The sequence below is a fragment of the Microtus oregoni genome, unplaced genomic scaffold (assembly GCF_018167655.1).
Source record: "Microtus oregoni isolate MIOR12 unplaced genomic scaffold, Mior012 000111F_ref0000342, whole genome shotgun sequence".
NCBI lineage: Eukaryota > Metazoa > Chordata > Mammalia > Rodentia > Cricetidae > Microtus > Microtus oregoni.
Genome location: NW_024544729.1, coordinates 1,946,848 through 1,955,650, shown reverse-complemented (window position 1 = coordinate 1,955,650; position 8,803 = coordinate 1,946,848). Strand labels below are relative to the sequence as shown.

The 8,803-nt window shown below is 34.1% G+C and overlaps 1 pseudogene; it reads left to right on the top strand.

Moving 5' to 3' along the window:
* The first annotated feature begins 4,976 nt into the window (after window positions 1-4,976).
* Window positions 4,977-7,277, top strand: LOC121443672 (annotated as a pseudogene).
* Window positions 7,278-8,803: the final 1,526 nt, after the last annotated feature.

The following is an 8,803-nucleotide window of genomic DNA, read 5'->3' as shown; positions in this document are numbered from 1 at the left end:
TAGAAGAAGGAGAAAAACTCCAGCTTAAAGGCACAGAAAATATATCCAATAAAATTATAGAAGAAAATGTTCCCAACCTAAAGAAGGATATACATATCTGTTGTTTTACCTACATTAGTTTAATACCCTCAATGAATTTATGTCCTGTGTATTAATATTCATTCTTTACAACAAGAAAACTAATTTTAATACATTGGATAAGAGGCCAGATCACTTGGTGTTATTGATGATAATGGCATCCTCAGTTAGGGACTCAACAGGGGCAGTTGGTTTCTTCAGACCACATAGTAGAGACATGTAGCATGGAGGAAGTTTTATCAGTCACAGACTGTATGTAAGTTGATATTCTCATAAAATTTCATCACCTAGAAATAGCACATCTGTTTTAAACTACACTCTATGATACTCATAAGTCAAAATGTCTCAAGAAGGCATGTTTCAACATATCTCTTTCATTAAATTTTATTTCATTAATGGAAATAAAGTAGCATATTCTATGAAAACTTTATGTTAAATATATGTGCCTAATTCCTAATGTTAATATCATTGTTTACTATTTTTTTAAGTTTTTAGAAGTTAGCATTTTTAGATCACATAATGCAAATTCTGTTAGCAAAGTAGGATAATGAATCATGGAAAATTGTTCTGCATGAAGTTCTATTGAAAATTGTATTTACATTTGTCCTTATGCATGCTGGCACGGTAAACAATTAAATTTTACAACCAAACATTAAAATACAATTAGGCTGAAACCTCAAGATATAAGAGACTTATATTATTTTAATGGAAGATAATTTGTTATATTATATGACTAATATAGAAATGTTACAAGGGAAAAATTTTCATAGGCAGAAATGTTACATATATAAATTATATTACATTTTATAAAGGAAAAATTTTCTTATCCTTAAAGATTCATGAACTTATAAAATATAAGGAAATATATGCTACCTTAGGAATTGAACGTGTTTTAATTCACAAAGACAAAATGATACAGAAATAATCATGCAGTTGTTTGTAATTGTTTTAGTATATTAGGAGAAATTTTGGCATGAGTAATTAAATCCCTTGGTAACAAAATAGGTAAGTCACTGGCAATTGAATTAATGAGAGTGTTCTTAGGAAAAATAGAACCTTTGTTCTTTAAAACTCTCTAGTCACAAGGAAGGTATTATAATAAAATTATTGAACAATAATTTTTGGAAAGGTATTTGAATCTAAATTAACAAATTTCCTGAAACATTTCACAAGAGAAATTTAAGATAGCTATTTAATTTGAAGAAAATATAAAATGTGTAATAGGTTGTCCATGCTTTTCAGTTTCTATAATGTGAATATTGGAATCACTAGATTTGATAAAATTTCTAATACCCCAAACAAGCTTCTCTTTTCATGTTTTCATTTTTATTTTATTGAAATAGATTTCATCATACTTATATTCTAACTGGAGTTTCCCATACCACAACTCCTCCCAGTTGTTCTCCATCTCTCTTCTCACCCAGCCCCACCCTCTTTCTGTCTCTTGTTAGAAGGTAAACAAGAATTTAACAGACAATAATATAATATAATATAATATAATATAATATAATATGATAAAACAAAACAAAATAAACAGAAGGAAAAAAAGCCAAAGATAAAATATAAGAAAACATTTGCTTTGCACAACTATCATCAGAGAATATTCCTCATGTAGGAGATGGGAACAAATACAGAAACCCACAGTCATATGATAGGCAGAGAGTGAGAGCCCTTGGGATGCTCAATCCTAAAATGGTTGTCTCTGTCAAATCCCTGCCCTCAAAGATCATGAAACCCTATGGAATAGGGGGCAGAATGTATGTAAGTACCTGAGTGGTTGGAAAACACCCAAGAAAAAGGGCCTTCCAAACACAGCACTACTGACACACATTTAAACTCATAGAGATAAAGCACAGGACTATCACATGTTTGCCCTAGTTGGGGTCCTAGACCTGGAAAGAAAAATGGACACTTTTCTCCATCCCTAACCCAGACGCTATATCCAACTGATAACCACTTACACATGAAAAAAATGGCTTTCTTCAAATTACTCTTAAGGGTAGCCCCCATGCCTAGCACGAGATGGCCAACAGAAAATAGATTCAGTAGCATCGTTGGAGATTCCTTGTCTCAAAATATTATGCCAGAATATTTTTTAGCCGTACAGGTCATTTGCATTTATATTATGGCTTCTGGTATTGTGCTTTTATGGGGCTCCTGTGGGTGTGAGCATGTGTGTCTCTGCCTCTCTTTTTATAACAATATTTACTGAAAGATGCATTTCATGGTAGCAAATTTGTTCTAGCATAAAACGAAATAATTAATACATGAATCATTTATAAAATAATAATTTTTGATGATAATGATTAATATTTTCTAATATATAATTCATTGTATTATTAGATTAGTGAGTACAACAAATTTATAAAATTAAAATATTTTGCCTCTGGATGTTTTCTTCTCTATCCAAATTAATTTTCATATTCTATGCAAATCAAAGCTATATTAATTACCAATTTTATACTTTACAAAAAATGCTTATAATTATATATAAAACTTTTACATTGTGAGCAAGTTATTTTTGGAGATTTATGTTTTTTATTTTTAAAACAATTTTATTTTGCATACCAATCCCAGTTCCTTCTCTGCTTTTCCTCCCACTCCTTCTATCTTCTCCCTACCCCATCCCCCATCCACTCCTCAGAGATGGCAAGACCTTTCATGGGGAGTCAACAAAATCTATTATATCACTTAAGGTAGGCCCAAGGCCCTCCTCCTTGTATCTAGTCTGAGCAAGGTATCCCTTCATAAGGAATGGACTTTAAAATGCAAGTTTATGCAATAAGGATAAATATTGGTTTCACAGCAGTGTCCATACAAGCTGCTCAAACCACATAGCTGTCATGAACATAGGGCCTAGTTCGGTCCTATGCATATTCCCAAACTGACAGTCCAGATTCAGTGAGTTCTCACTAGCTCGAGTTAGCTGTTTCTGTGGTAATCTCCATTATGATATTGTCTCCTTTGCTCAAAAGATTGCTCCTCCTTCTCTATGACGGTACCCCAGCTAAGAATCTAAGCAATAGTGGAGAGGGTTCCTAAACTGCCCTTTCCCTGGAATCAGATCGATGACTTCCTTAATTGTCATCATAAACCTTGATCAAGTATCTGATTGAAGTGGAGGCAGAGATCCACAGCTAAGCAGTGAGCTAGTTTTTTTTTTAAGTGTGTTAAACAGTACAATGTCAAAGTTCAACCTTCATTAAGCTATAAAACAACAAAAGAAATAATAGTAGTCAGTAAAATGCCAGCTATAAATTCTCAGGTCTACAAAATGGAGAACTAGTTAAAGGAAAACTGAATCATTTTGCAAAATGAGATTCTCTTCAATAATTTAAAAATGTCATGACATGAGACAGAAATTGTATGGTGTTATTTTAGGAGACCATTATTGTATAAATCTATGTGGTTTTACTTTAATAATTTGATAAAATAATGAAATTATCTGTAAGAATCCTCAAAAGACACAGGAGGCAAAGGAAGGTGGATCTTTCTGAGTTTGAGTCTAGCCTGTGCAACATAGAGAGTTAGAAGACAGTCTGTGGAACAGAGAGAGAGAGAGAGAGAGAGAGAGAGAGAGAGAGAGAGAGACCTAAAAATAAATAAATGAATTAATTAATGATTAAATAAATAATAAAAACTAAAAGAAATCAAAGAAAGGAGCCTGATGTGGTAAGGGGAAAAAATAAAGGCATTTCAAGTGTCATTCAGCAAATATACATGGTAATAAATACCTATTCCCAGATGCTGTTATATTGGAAAGACATATATTTGACAGATACTTACATGATATCTAACTATGCTGTAAGCAAAGAGAATTAATTTATAGCTAGAATACTAGTTACTCATATTATCCACAAGATTTGGAGTGTCAAGCTCAGGAGCTCACTAGAAGCAAAAGTGTCAAGTACAGGGAATTGAAGAGGTGTCTTGTCAATTAAGAGGACTTAGTATTCTTTCAGAAAACTCAATTTAGGTTCCTTAATAAATACAGCAGCTAACAACTATCTGTATTTCCAGTTCTATGTGTCCCAATATCTGATTTCTGTGGTCACCAGGAATGTGTGTGTTATACATATGTATATACAGAAAAGCACTCCAGCATATAAAATAAACATAAATAATTCTTTATTTTAAAAAATGTTCAGCAGCCATTTTTCTAATCAGACCTTCATGAAAAAGAACGGTTTAACTACTGAACGGCCTATATTACAAAGGATACCCTTCCTCCCTTCCTACCCAGCTAAACTGGTGCAATGAAGGGCAGTGGCAGGCAGAAGAAACTGTCATTTGGTTCCAACAGGGCAAACTTAATGTTTAGTCTCCCTAGAGACTAAAACAAATCACCATGGGAATATGATAATTCTGTACACACCACTTACTGCCAACAACCTGATATGTCTCCCTCACCTGTTCAGGAGTTTATCTCAAGAGCACAGCAAGAGTTCACTCATTGGGAAGTCTTCAAAGGAAACACTGAAAATTTGGTTGTGAAAAATATCAGTCAGACCTTACAAGAATATCTTTCCCCCACAAAATAATATAATTACCATATACAAAGTGAGAAGATTGTTGGACATAATATGTTGAAGAAATGGTGAGAAGCCAAGAGGCTGAGACTGGCAGTGGATAGTAATTGAGGTTGGAGATTTGAACAGGCCATAAAAGGCCTAGATTATCTTAACAGGGTTCAAACAGAGAGGCTTGGCAGTCACTGAAGTTAGTAGTCCGAAAACGATATGACAGGATTTGTTTGCAATAGAAAGACTGATGGTAGATGGAGGATAGTGCTAGGAGGAAGGATCAGTAAAAGAAAGAAACTGCAACCTATGTGATATCTGGAGGCAAGGAGTAGTCTGGAAAGAGAGTGAGCTTTAGTCAAAATCTTTCTCAAAATTATGCCAAAAATTCACCAGAGACTTCCATCAGGCTGGGAAGAAGGCCCATTCTGTGTGGACCAATATGGAAAAGTTTGTCAGAAGATTTCTTCTGGACCTCTCATGGACTCAATTGCCAGTGAGTGATACTCATACAAGTCAAGTATAAGGAGCTCAGGAACATTGTTGATTCCCCATTTACAGGAACTATCAAGCAACAAACTGAATTCCAAGAATGAAATGTATCTATCACTGCAAGAAAAAGAATTCTCTAAACACACTATGTTCAAAAATGTCATATTCATTGAACACAATATATGTTGACAATATATTATAATTATTATATATATTATATTATTATATAATATATTATATATATATTATAATAATTATTCAACTTATGGATTACTAGAGAGAAATATAATTCTCCTGAAAGTGGAAAGTGCTCCACAAACTTTTTTAAGTCATTAACCTGTCAGATGTTTTTGTTTTTTGGTTTTGCTTTTTGTCTTAAAAACAACAGCAAAAACAATTGCAATGCCCAGACTTTGTAAAGGGGAAATTAAGCTAGTGGGAGGACTTGGTAGACCCCTTTTTACATATGAAGGTGATGCTTGTTGTTTGTAAGATTGACCTACCTGATATGATAAGTATAATTTACAACTGTGATATGAATAAATTATGATATGAATGACCAACTGTGCTAGGAATGACCACAATATGGTCAGTTATGAGTAAAGACGGTATTTAATTATTGAATCTTTACAAGTGAATAATATTGCAAAAGAAAAATGTTAGACAAATTTACTTGTTTCTAAATTCTCGGAGGCTACTGGGCTGCAAATACAGATAAATTGTTTCATTTTTATTTGTAGAAGCTTAATCATCTAAAACTGAGCAATAGAAATAGACAAAGAAAAAACAGATATTCTAGTCTAAGGATATAGAGAAGAAGCAGAGGGATTGTGTAGCATGTGTCAATCCTTAGATTCAATCCCCAGTGCTATAAAAATAGACATTCCTTAGTCCCATTACAAATCAAATAATTTTAATAATGTTTCAGCCAAATAGTTACAATGAAGCTTCCTTCTGTAGACATATATAAACTCAAGACATTGGACTCTGAGATAGCAATCTCATTTTCCTGTCTGCCTCTAGACTAGCAAATGATCATGAACTTCTTGAGTTAAGTTCTTGCTTGGGATCATGAGTTGTTTAAGCCTTCTTAGCTTGGAAAATTGTAATTTAATCTATTCTTTAAAATATCAATTGCCCAGAAAACCTATTGCCCTTTCTTCAAAGAGGCTCTGGAACTATTTTTCTTTGTTGAAGACATAGATTTTTAGCTTTAATATTACACCAAAAACTACAGGCAAATATCAAAAACTAAAACACACTTGGTAAGGAGACCATGAAACTATGGTTAATTTACTGTTGTACTAATAATATAATAATTATCTATTGTACTGTTGTCAATAATCTTTTTATTAGAGCTTCACCAGTCTTTTAATATAAAGATAAAACTGTTTCATAGTAGTATGAGTATGGAGAAACTTCTAATGCCATCCTATAAAATATCTAATTTATTAATATTATTGCATCTACGCAAATGTGACACTAGGAAAACTGAGCATCTCTTCTGATTTGACCAATTTTTACATGAAATTTTTACACTGATTCTCAAATAATTAAGAAATCTATCAAGTTAATGAGATGACTCAGTGTTAAAGGTATTTACAGGCAGGCATCTCTGTCCCGAGAGAAACACGGCTGTCTCCTTGCTGCTGCTGTCCTTTCCGTGGCCTGCGCGTCCCGGACCGCTCCACAGGTGCTGGGAGCCGCTGCAGCAACTGAGGCAGAACTGGAATGGCCTTGCCAGTCCCCAGTGGGCACCAGCATTAGCGGCCCAGGGTCCATCCATGCTCACAGACCCAGCCCACGGCACCAGTGGAAACAAAGAGGATTCCAGCTTTTTAGATAGTATCTTTTGGATGGCAGCTCCCCAAAACAGACGCTCCACTGAAGTTAACCAGTGTAGGAGAAGAAACTCCTGGAAGCTTATTAAAATTAAGAACAATATAGACGTTTGCCCTGAATGTGGCCATCTGAAGCAGAAACATATTCTCTGTGGCTACTGCTATGAGAAAGTACGCAAGGAAACAACACAAATCAGACAACAAATATGGACTCAAGAAGGGGGCCCCTTTAAAGCCCCAACTGTAGAAACTGTGGTACTCGGGAGAGAAACCATCAGAGCATAATCAGGGCAAGAGGATTATTGAACGAAATACGAAGAGGCCATCTTGGTTCACCCAGAATTGATATTGAAGAAGTTAAAAAAATAATAATTTCATAGTCTCTAAAATCAGGAGTCTTTGCTTTTATGTTGTGCCTGTTTTCATATCAATGTATTTTTAAAATTGAATTTATTAGCTGTTAATTTTAAATGAAGTAATTTGAAGAGTGTCTCTTGAATAAACTCAAAATATTTATGCAAAAAAAGGTATTTACAGCACAATCCTGGCAATCTGACTCCAATACATGAAACCCACATAAAAGTGGGAGGAGATGATCATGTGGTTTTTATTTGCCAGTTTGTTTATATAGTGGATTACACTGACAGATTTTCATATGTTGAACCATCCCTACATGTCTGGGATGGAGCCAACTTGATGGTTCTGATGTGTTCTTGGATTCGATTTGCCAATATTTTATTGAGTATTTTTGCATCAATGTTCATGACTGAGATTTGTCTGTAATTCTCCTTCTTAGTAATGTCTTTCTGTGGTTTGTGTATTAGGGTAGTGGAAAGATCTCCCATGCACTTCGGTAGGCAGAATTAACACAGTAAAAATGGCAATATTGCCAAAATTGAATCTACAGATTCAATACAATGCCCATCAAAATCCCAGCAAAATTCTTCACAGACCATGAAAGAACGATACTCAACTTCATATGGAAAAACAAAAAACACAGGATAGACAAAACAATCCTGTACAATAAAAAAAAAAAAAAAAAAAAAAAAAAAAAAAAAACTTCTGGAGGCATCACAATCCCTGACTTTAAACTATACTACAGAGTTGTGGTACTGAAAACAGCCTGGTATTGGTATAAGAACAGAAAGGAGAACCAATGGAACTGAATAGAAGACCTGGATATTAATCAACACACCTTCAAACACCCGATTTTCTACAAAGAAGCAAAAAATATCAAACGGAAAAAAGAAACCATATTAAATTAATGGTGCTGGCATAACTGGATATCAATATGTAGAACAATGAAAACAGACCTATATCTATCACCAGGCACAAACGTCAAGTCCAAATGGATCAAAATCTCAACATTAAGTCAGCCACACTGAATCTTATAGAAGAGAATGTGGGAAGTATACTTGAACACATTGGCACAGGGAACCACTTCCTATTTATTCTCTCTGTCTGCCAGCACCACCTATCCATCTACTGTCTAGATATTGGTCATTTAGCTTCTTTTTGACCAGTCAGGTGTCTTAGTTAGGCAAAGTAAAAATATGTAACAGATCTTTATATAATTAAACAAATGCAGAATGAAGAAATAGAACAAACTCCATTAAATGATGGAGCTAACATTGAACAGATGTGCAATATAGTTGAATGTGGTGAAAAGCAGAAACATTCATAATATAGAATAAGTACAACTTAAAAACGGTGTTGAAGGCATTAATGTGAAACATGACAGTACACAGAAAAAAAACACACAGAACTATTCTTTCTTTTTTTGTCTTTTATTTAAGTAATTGCTCACATAGTATATCATGATTATCGGTTTCCCTCCATCTAATCCTCCAAGTCCCTCCAACAAACTCATCT